This window comes from Lissotriton vulgaris, chromosome 1_1 (assembly GCF_964263255.1).
Source record: "Lissotriton vulgaris chromosome 1_1, aLisVul1.2, whole genome shotgun sequence".
NCBI classification, from domain to species: domain Eukaryota; kingdom Metazoa; phylum Chordata; class Amphibia; order Caudata; family Salamandridae; genus Lissotriton; species Lissotriton vulgaris.
Genome location: NC_141685.1, coordinates 576,597,082 through 576,607,896, shown reverse-complemented (window position 1 = coordinate 576,607,896; position 10,815 = coordinate 576,597,082). Strand labels below are relative to the sequence as shown.

Genomic DNA, 10,815 nt, shown 5'->3' with positions numbered 1-10,815 from the left:
GATTCTTCAAAGGGCAACTACAGGGGCCACACATACAACCAAGAAACAACTCTCAAACTGTTATATATTTGGCATTATAATCCGAAGTGCTTAGCTCAGATGAATAAAGATCATAGAGCAGAATACTGAAGGGGATGTGTGGGAGAGGGGTGACTAATTCATATCTGCCCAAGGATGCATGGGTTCTGGGACAGGATCCTCTCTGTGATACACCAGATTACAGGTTTGGAGCTAACCTGCCCAGATGATGACAGCTACCCCTTGGTGGGGTAGGAGAGAACAACTTATATCCCTACTGTTATTGGTTGCCAAGCAAGCACTACTAGCGGTGTGGGGACAAAGTATATTACCCTCAGAGGCATCATGTATCAAAGGCTTGTGGAGGCTGCTGGGGATGGAAAAACTGGCTAACGGGATGAGAGGGGAAATAAAAGACTTGGCTAAACAATGGGGGCCACTACTGCAATACTTTCAAAAAGACTTTAAGGAGCTCACATATCCGAAAACATTAAGGGCTCTATGTAATGTAAAACATTTGAAAATTGATTACTTAATTCAAGAGCCTGGGTGACTAGCTGAGTCAACTGAGGTACTGAGAGGGCAAACTTGCCATGGCTTTGATGATGTTACTTAGGGTGGTGGAGCTACAGTAAGGATGGTGGAGGTTGTGATTTCTAGTTCTGAAAAACTTGTTGGAAAACTAATTAAAATGTAATGTATAAAAATCCTAAAACATAATGAACCAGGGCATTCATTCTAGGGATGGAATAAACATTAACTCTGGGCAAAATTTGCAATATTTCAGCGTAATATGGGTAGTTTTCTGAATTTTGCATTAGGCTTGTTGTATGAAATTCCTGAAATTCCATCATTATGCCACTTTGCCTAATTGTACATTATCTGTGGTAAAAATTCACTGTGAATGCACCATTCCATACAAAAATGTATCACAAAAGCACAAGAACAAAGGAACACAATAGTGTGTTTGCAGTGCTTTTGTTTCAATGCACCCTCATGCTAAAAATGTACCCAGCTGATGTTACAGTGCGGGCAACTATCTGAATGGGTGGAGGGTGTAGAACTGTGGGGGTCATATATGTACTATGAAGGGAATTATAGTGCACCAGCTTATAGCAGGTGTTACAAGACACTGAGTGTGTAAGTTCACAGATACTCATCCATGCACTGTCATCCAATGGAGAGTCCAAGTCCGACTCCCATGCAGCATGAGCCCTGGGTGATGGGCCAGCTGTGTCCTACCTCATTGCCCTATAAAGATGTGTGATCAGGTGCTTCTCAGCACCACCCACAGGACATTAATACATCCAGTGTACTCATGGGTTGGGGTTCCATGAGGAGTGAGTGCCAAGTAAGTTTGTCCAACTCTGTCAGTTCAGCGTACTGCAGGAAATGTTCCTCCGCAAGTGTAAAGTCTTCCCAAACTTGTTTACACATAATGAAAACCTCACCCGGGTACAGGTCCCACAACTGTGCACACCCACCGTCCTTCTAAGCCTGAGAGAAAATGTTGGCCATCATCTGCCAGACCAATGCCAGTATCCATAGAGAGAATTCACAATGGAAAGGGGCGTGCCTTAGAACCACTTCTGCATAGTGCTGCCAGATGTACACCCTCTGACAGACAACATAGGGAGGGTCCCTGGTGACCTCCACACCCTCCATTACCGCCACAGGGATGTGGTGTGCTGCCATTGATCCTGACAGTAAAAGCTTCTCTCTATAGTCCCCATTGCCTAGAAACCGGACCACATGCTGTAGATGCATGATGTAATAGTACAGATCAAGCCTTGGAACTTCCAAGCCCCCATTCTCATACTGATGGGTCAATATAGCCAGGGCCGCTCTACTGTGACATCAAGCACACAATAAGGATGTAAGTACAGACTTCAACTGTTTAAAGACCTTCTGGGATATGGAGCAGCGCAAATTTTGCAGTGCATGCAAGCATCACGACAACAACACAATTTTGGACACTGGTAGTCTGCCCATCATTGCAAGGCGCAATGTGTTGCAGAAGGCCACAGATTTCTACAGGGGATCAACAACCTTGTCCACATTAAGGCACAGCTGATGTGACTCCTTTTGGGCCACAAAAATTTCCAGATACAAAAGTGTGCCAGCTCCCATCGGAGGCCCGGAGTCGGGAGGCAATATAATGGCATGGGGACAAGTGCTGAAAAGGGTAAAGAACAAGGATTTATTGCAGATGAGGTGGAGACCAAACAGGTTCCCTATGTCCTCTAAGTGTAGCAACAAACGGGGCAGTGCCACACTTGGAGTGGCAACATAAAAAAGTGCATGGTCCACATAGAGTGAGATGATGTGGCTAGCGCCACCCAACCGTATAACCCAGTCCCAGTCCCACACAAAGGATGCGCCATATCGCCAGGGGTTCAAGTGTTAATGTGAACAGGGGTAACAAGGTAGAGTCCTGTTGCGCTTCTCTCTCCAGGGTTTGAGCCTCCGAGTGGCTTTGCTGCACGTGTCCTCTTGCACTGGGGCCAGTGCAGCATAACTAAACACATCCTCAGTATCGTCGGCCTAGACCCATAACGATTAGTACCTCAAGATTATAGCCACAGTCCACCTTTTTTGGGTCAATGGAGGCCAGTGCCAGCTCCTCGTCCCAGTGCTCCACCTCATGTAAGACATGAACGAGATGATGGGGAGGGTGCAGTGGTGAGGCCCTCTCCTGGCACGGGTGCCCATGTACCTTTTTGGTTGCGGCCTGAGTGCCGTGGTATTACCTCCCCTTGGATCCCTAGACAGTCCCACACTTCCTTAGGGATCTCAAAGAAGTGTGCATTCCCTTGCGCTAGAACTTTCAGTTTAGCTGGGTACAGTAGCATGTACTGAAGTGCCCTCAATTTCTGTTAAATGCTGAGAAAGAATTCCTTTAGCGGGAAGCACGGAGTATACAGTTCCTGTCACAGTAGTTAGGAATTCTTGGCAGTTATCGGTCTCAGTGAGAATCCTAGCACCCTATGGGCTCTTTCCATCATAAAGAATTCAGAGAGTCCCAGTTGCTTGGGTTCAGTACACACCCAGGGGCATATGTACAAGCCCCTATCGCCACCACAACGTCACCTATATTGCCGTAGTCGTGGCGATAGGGGCTGCGCCTTATGTACAAGGCAGTGTTAAGCCACTTAACATGGCATAATGCTGCCTTGAGAAAAAAAGAGAAAAAAAAAGAGAAAAAACGTGGAGGAGACTCATTTACGGTCTGCATAGCTGCACAACCTATTATACTGAATTTAATGAATTACATTCGTAATCATTGTATTATTTGTTCCTTAATTTCAACCAATTCCATTTTATCCTTTCTTTGCTCTGCTTTCTTTTCAATTCATTCTATCCATTGTCCTTGGCTCTTTGGCGTTGTAAAAATCACAGGAGAATTGTTGTTTCCTCATGCCACATGTTTATTCATTCACCCAATGCATTTCGGGAGAAAACTCCCTTCTTCGGGGGTGTCTAAAGTACACAAAAGAGAACGAATTTCGTAGCTCGCACTGCATTGCATTTTGCGATGCAAGGCGCACTACGAAATTCGTTTTATTAATTAAATTGTTTACTTACCTGCAATTATCCATATGCCGGTTTTTAGCAACCTCCACCCTGCCCCTCCCCCTCCCCACCCTCCTGCCCCACCGTAACTCCCTCCACGAGCCGTCGCTGTTGCAGTATCTCGGGTTCCCAGGCCAGGTCTATGACATGCCACTGTGTAAGTTCCCACCTTGTTCTCATCTGCCCCTACTAGTGCAGGGAGGGATCTCCCAGTCATACGGGGCACCCAAAGAGACGTCACCACCACCACACGTGGTACCCATCTGATTAAGTCAAAGCTAGCCCCCGCGGGAGCCAGGGTAGACCAGGGCTTGCGCTCAGCCATTGTAACACTGTCAGGGTGGGGGTACACCCAACCAATGGCCAGTATCCCCCGGCATCCACATACCTCCGCAGTCCCTGGCAAGGCAGATAAATCTGTCTGTACTAATGAGCCCCCCAGTAGGGCATCCAAGGACGCTGGCTAGGCCTATGGCTGATTTGGTGTCTCTGATTCAGTGGCAGCCCAAGGGTACCCTTCCAGGGAGAGATGATGTTCTGATATCCCCAAACGGGTCTGGTGTGCGGTGTATAAGGGGCCCAACTGGGGTCAATCTATCATGCAGCTCCTGTATGAGGAAATTTCAGCAGGGGCCCTCCAGCACCACTTTAGCAGTGCGGCCTTGTGGTCATCAACACTCCCCCGCTACTCCACTCACCAATGTCCAGACAACGTCAGCCTGCTCCATGGACCTGGGGGAAGAGGGGGATCGATGGTGCAGGGCAAATCATTGAGCAGCACCATTATACAGTATCTGGGGTTTCCAGGCCAGGTCAATGGCATGCCACTGTACAGGTTCCCACCTTGTTCTCATCTGCCCCTACTAGTGTAGGGAGGTAAGATAAGTTAAGATACATTTAATATGTATAGTTAATTAAAACCAGTACAATCGTTGCATTTAAACACATTTTTAAAATGTGATAAAAAAGTCTGTATAATTGTCATTATCGAAGTCCATGCGGTAAGGGACCGAGAGTATTTGTCTTGCATTATTCCCTAGGCCGGGGCGGGCTATGTATTTGTAGCCCACAGTTCGACAGTTAGGTGCCGGACCCAGTACTTGCCGCGGGTTGTAGATTGGATAGTCTTTGCTCTATCGTGATGAGAAACTTAACGTATCTGCAGTTCAGTTTTGTGTTCGCAGGGTTCAAGCATGCAAGCACAACCTGCCTGCGCGTGCTGGTCCCTATCTGCTTAAACTGGTCCCTTAGTAGCTGTCGGCGGGCTTGTTGGAGCTCTTCGCAAAGACAGGTCATGTGAAGTATGTCTCCCGTTGCTAGATTGCAGAGCGGACAGACTTCATTGCTATTGCTCCTAAGCCATGGTGGTTGATACTCTCTGGTAGGCAAGATCCCCAATCTGTATTTCAAAAACTTCAGTTTAGTGATTTTTGGGTAGCACTGGCTGAAGTAAAATTGTGGTGTCAGGGATTTTGAACGTGATCAATGTCATCCACGCATGGTTTCTTTTAGAAAAGGCGGCCTTGTCCTCTATTAGGGAAAGAGTCTTTACGTTTTTCCAAACCGATTTTTTAAACGGGTTGTGCCCCAGTTGCTTGGCCCAGAGTGCGGAAGCCTTGACAGCCCCCAATGCTGCCTTCAGGTAGGAGCGTGCTTGAGATACATCCCTGCTTTGTATGTCTTGCCACAGCATCACGTTTAAGGTGTCATTGGAGGCAGAGCAGAGTTTGCGGCAGCAGATAATGTAGGCTCCTTGTCTTGCAAGGTCTTGTTTTTTTAGGCCGAACTCCAGCCTTATTTGGGCAGGCGAGGTGTAAGACGGAAGTGAGAACAGAGTTCTATATGCTTTTACCTGGATGGTATCTAGGTTCCTGGAGTCTCCACCTCGTAGTGCCTCGCTGCCGTAGGAAATTGAGGGGAGCAATTTAGCCTGAATGACATTTAAATATGGTGTCAGGGTTGGCCCTGCTAGTTGGTTTGCTAGATTTTTCAGTGTGATGGCGATCAAGGCCCATCTTCTTTTGGTTTCCTCCATCTGCCAGATAAATGAGCCGTCGGTGTAGAAGATGAGTCCCAAGTATTTATATTCGCGTGAAGACTCTATTTTTTGGCCGCCCAGAGTCCAGGGCTTCTGGTGTTTGTTATTGGTGCTGATCGACTTCGTACGCTTTTTGCTTAGCTTGATTTTTAAGTTATTTTCCATTGCGTAGCTGTGCATTTCGATCATCAGTTTCTGGAGGCCAATGTGTGCGTGGCTAAGTAGTACCACGTCATCCGCGTATAATAGATTACCTCCTCGTTAGTCTTCCTCGCCACATGATTTACATAGTGAGCTTTAGCTCCACAACAGAACCCTCCAAAGCAAAAGAAAAACACCTCCCACCCCTCCCAACATGGCCGACCAGTCCCACCTGACCTCTATAAGAGGCGGACCGGCCCAACCAACAGCCTGTTTTTTTTGTTCTGCGCGATACTCTCCAGAGGCGCTGTTCAGGTAAGATGGGCCGGCGTGAGCTGGCCCTTGGGGTTTAGGGTGGAGGACCTGCTCTAGCGGTCCCTGGTGCCTTAGGCCTACTAATCCCCCCCCCTCTTCCTTCCCCCGGTCCTGTGGGGCCGGTTAGGTGCTGCTCTAGCGTGCCAAGGGTCTACGGGGGGGGGGCGGCCGGGGGTGTGGAGTGTTTGTACATGCCCGTGTCTCCCCCGGTCGTTACTGAAGGGTCCTTGCCCGTTTGTGGGCTTCGGGTCCGGCGCTGGTTCCCCTGTGTGTGTGCTGGGGCTCCGGTGGCATTCAATGCGCTGGACGCATGTGTGGATGAAAATGTTTGCCGTGCATTTTGTACGCAGATTCTGTGTGTTGTGCCTCACCCGTGGACGGGCAGGGGTTCATTCACGTGCCTTTGCCCATGGAGATATCCCAATGCATAGTGGCGCACGCTGTTCGGGCAGCCTAGATGCAAGCAGCACTTCCCCGGGTTCGTACCCGAGCCTACGATATGAATGACTTCAATTCTGGGTGAAGTCTCTGAAATGTGCTGTTTAAGTACGGGGATTTTGTCTGGGTGCACTACGTGCAGGAAAACAGGCGGGCCGGGTTGTGTGCCTTATTCCCGGCTGCCATAAATTGCTGCGTACGTCTATGTGTGGCGTTTGTTCTTTAGCGCGACGCTCCTACCGGCGGTACTTGCACTGAGGCCTGGCCGGGGTAGGAGCCTCGGCGTGCAGCACGTACCGGTCGGTCCTACCTCGTTTTCTGCACTGGCTCTCCTTTCCGGCCAGCCTGGGTCTCGGTGGCGCGGCGCTGGTCGCGGCCGCCTCCCTTCGTGCATTTCATTTCGTTCTCCCCTACGGGCCGCGGCGGTTTGCCGCGCTGGTGTTGGTCCGGGCGCCTCCCGCCTCTCAGGGGCGGGGTTTGATTGCCACCAGGTGCGGCCATTGATTGACACAGCCCTCTCCTGCTGGCGCTGCGTTTTGGACGCGGCTTGCGTGGGAAGGAGCTAGGGCGCAATGTTGAACAGACAGCCCTCACAGGCCTGGGTTCGAATCCTGCCAATGCGTCTGTTTCTACGATCCTCTGTGAGTGCATTTCATCTCTATGGATTCTGTTTGCCAGTGCACTTCTGTTTTGTGTTTTGGCTCAGGAGTGCTTGGCGCGTTCTTTTCGTAGAACGGCGTGGGGACTGCTCGATAATTATGAAGTACTTCTTCTGGCACCCTGGGAGGCCGTGTTCTCCTCCTGTGCATGGGCCGTCAGGATGCGCCGGGCTCAAGTGTGTTGGCACTGCTGGGTTGCTGTGCCTTCTGGTCCCCTCGGGGTGGCGGATGTGTCCCCCCTTCTGTCGCCGTCTGAGGGGTCCCCCGGTTTTCCTGCGCTTTCCCTTCTAGGGGCCTTTGCGAGGCGGGGTGCCCCGCCCCCTCCTGGCATCGTCTCCCTCTCGGTGGCCCCGGTGGGGGAGTATGGCCCACTGGTGGGTACGGCAGGCCCAGGGGCAGTGGTCTGGCCCGGGACCTGGGTTCGGTTCCTCGGCGGATCTGGGGTTCGATTTAGTCCAGGGTCCTGGTTAGTCGCGCCTCGGGGCCTTTTCCATTCATGGAGTCCCGCTCTGCTTCTCTGGGCAATTGCTTGCTTTTTCTCCACATTCGGCCCCCACAATGCTTTGGCTGCCTGGCCTCCACCTCGGGGGTGTCCGGGACTAAGGAGCTATAGCTCATAGGTTAGTCTTGTGCCTTTGGTGCGGACAGCCCTCACAGACCACGGTTCGAATCCTGCCGATGCTGTAGAGGTATCCCAAGGTGAAAGTTTTCGCCTCAGGGGGTTAGACGGGATGGGGTCCACAGCTGCTGTCGTACAAGCGCCTTGTGCCCTTGCGGGGGTGTAGTACGCTGGTCTTGTCTCAAGTTGCGCTACTGTGAAGTGTGGCAGGGCCCCTACGCTGGGATGGCATGCTTACTTAGTGTTTCGTTCCTGTTTGGAGCTTGCATTTACCTCCTCCGGCGGCGGGGGTTGTTCCCGGGGTTTCCCTGGGTGCGTTCTCTACGCAAGTCTCCGGGATCCCTTCCTCTACCTGCGCCCGTTGACCCGCCCTTGCAGGGGTGGGGTCCTTCGGCCATTCCACCCGGATTTCAGGGTGTCGGTCGGGGCGGTCAGGTTTTGGCTCCCGGGCCCGGGTTTCGGTTTTCCGGTCTCGTACTGGTACTGCCGCTCCATTTTTCGCCCCTGGATCCTGGCTTTCGGCCCTCTCACTCCTGGGGGTTCCCTGGGGGGGGGGGGGGAAGGGGACTGTCGCCTCCGTTCCGTCCCGTCTTGGGACGTGGCTGTCACGGTTCTTGGGATCTTCGGGCTGGCTGGCCGGTGGCCGGTCTTGCTGGTCTTGCGGTCTTTCCACGGGGTCCCTCCTTCCCGACGGGTTCGGATGCCAACTCCTTCCCTTGTCTATTCTGTGGACCTTGGGTTGGCCTGGGAAGCCGGACTGCGAGTGGGGGTTCCCACTCTCGGTTGCGGGTGCCTCTGTTGGGCTTGCCTTCTGGCCCGTGGGTTGGTCCGGTGCTCATGACCCGCCTGGTGGATCTTCTTCGCCGGGAGGGAGTCTTGGTGTTCCCTGTCTGGGCATTTGTACAGCCCGGCCTCGTCTTTTTCGTGGGTGAGGCGTCACGTCAGGCGGTGTCTCTCCTCCGTCGGCTCCCTGCTCTATGTGCGGTGGTCCCTTCGGTTCCTGTCTCGGGCTTGTCCTCCTTCGGGGGTCATGTGCCAGGACCCGGTACTTCCCTCTGGGTCAGTCAGGGGGGGGGCCATCCTTTGGCGCCGGGTCGTTTGGGGGTCGTTGGGATCTCCGGCGGTCGCGCAGCTCCTCGTGCTTCGGGTGTTGCTGGCAGTCCTCCTGGCCTGCCGCCTTGGCACCTGTGCTTCGATGTCCCCATGTATTGGCCGTGCTCGCTTCGGCAACTCATATACAAAAGTTGGAACAATTCTGAGGAGATTGGCGTGGCCCCTGCGCAAGGAGGACTCGCATGTTCGTGAGGCGTTCCATAAAACGGGTCAGTCGCCCTGGAAGTGTCGGTTTCGCCGGTCCTGTCCCTTCGGGCCATCCTTCCCCCGGGGTCCGGCTCTGTGGCGGCGGCTCGTCTGTGTCGGATCTTCCTTCGTTGCCTTGTCTCGCCCTGTCCCGGTGGTGTTTCGGCGCCTGGTGCCTCGGCTCGGTCTGCCTCCGGTGGATAGGTTCTGGGAGGGGGACTCGGCCCTCCTGCCCGGGTTCTACTCCTCCTTCCGGGTCCTTATTGCCCTGTCTTTCGCGTGGCCTTTCGGTCTGATGTACGCGTTTCCCCCGTGCCCTCTGATTTCGCGGGTCCTCGGCTGGATTCGCTTGGGCAGGGCCGGGGTGCTCCTGGGTGCTCGACTCGGCAGCGCATGGACTTATTTTGGAACGTTGCAGAGGAGATGTGCCTGGCACCCGCGCGTGGTTGCCACGCATGTCATGGTGCGTTCCTGTTTTTGGTTCCCGGCGGGGTCCACCGCCCCGGGTTCCCTCTCCTTTGGCGAGCTGGCGGTTCGAGCCTCCTGGCCGATCCCGGATCTTCCCGTACCGTGGTTGGGTCCCCCGCTCTCGGCGTCGGTGTTGAGCCGGCTCTTGTCGGCTGGCCTGCCTCCTTGTGCAGGCCTGGTTCTGGAGCGGATGACGCTGCTTGCTCGGGGGTTGTGGCTTTGCTGCTGGGTTCCCGCAGGTCTTCCAGTGCTCGCTTCGGCGGCACATATACAAAATTTGGAACGATACAGAGAAGATTGGCACGGCTCCTGCGCAAGGATGACACGCAAATTCGTGAAAGGTTCCATATTAGTGGAGATGTGTGGCTCAGGGGTTAGAGGCGGCAGACCCGGTAGCTGAGATTGGTCCTGGACCAGGGTTCAATTCCCCGCCTTGGTGGGTCTTGGGCTTAAAAAATTCCATGGACTCGATAATTCTCATTCCGGTGCCTACTCGACTCACGTGTTCACACTCTGCGACTCTGGGCAATAGCTTGCTTAATCTCCACTAGGGCCCCTTGCGGCGGGATGCCTGACTTTCACCTTGTATCCTGCTGGGGTTATCTCACAGGGGAATACCAGGACGGGTTCCCAAGGCAAGCGCCTTGATGCCTTTGGGTGATACGTGCGCTATATAAATCGCAATACATTTCAATAATCCCTCTCTCGTTCTACGAGCTCTTCGGGGTCCGCCCTTTTGGGCCCCGGCCCTCGGTGGCTTTGCGGTTCCTCACCTTTTGGGTGGTTTTTCCCCGGTGGCAGTGGTATCTGCTGGGCGGAGGGGCGTGCGGGGGTCGTTCCTCCGCTCCCCTCCCTTCTTGCGGGTTTCGCCGGACGTGGGTGTTCCTCCGGCATGTCCCCCGGGTCCTTCCCGGGGTTCCTTCCCTGGGGCCCCGGACTCGGGTGGTATCTTTACCACTTTTCCCTGCCGACGAGGTTCCTCTCTTGTCCGTGCTGGTTGTTCGGCGTGCTGTTTTGGCTTCTCTTGGCCGCACGTCTTTCCTTTCCCGGTGGGCTGGCCTGTTTTGTGTCTTTTGGCCCGGTTCGTTCGGGCCACTAGCCCTCTTTCCACCTTGGTTCGCTGGCTTCCGCTGGCTATCATCCTTTCCTACGCTTCGCTGGGTTCGGTGGATCCGGCGGGGGTCCAGGGTCGGTCCACGTGGAGTGGCTCGGTGTCCTGGGCCCCCTTCAGGGTGTCTCCTCTGTGG

At 53.5% G+C, this 10,815-nt stretch overlaps 2 non-coding genes across 2 annotated transcripts; both read left to right on the top strand.

The window, feature by feature from the left end:
- Positions 1–9,015: 9,015 nt before the first annotated feature.
- Positions 9,016–9,122, top strand: LOC147747502 (U6 spliceosomal RNA). The gene has a single exon (XR_015300358.1). It is a non-coding gene; the product is annotated as a U6 spliceosomal RNA (small nuclear RNA).
- A 693-nt stretch (positions 9,123–9,815) lies between these two features.
- On the top strand, positions 9,816–9,922 carry LOC147747501 (U6 spliceosomal RNA). Its single transcript, XR_015300331.1, has one exon. It is a non-coding gene; the product is annotated as a U6 spliceosomal RNA (small nuclear RNA).
- The last annotated feature ends 893 nt before the right edge of the window (positions 9,923–10,815 follow it).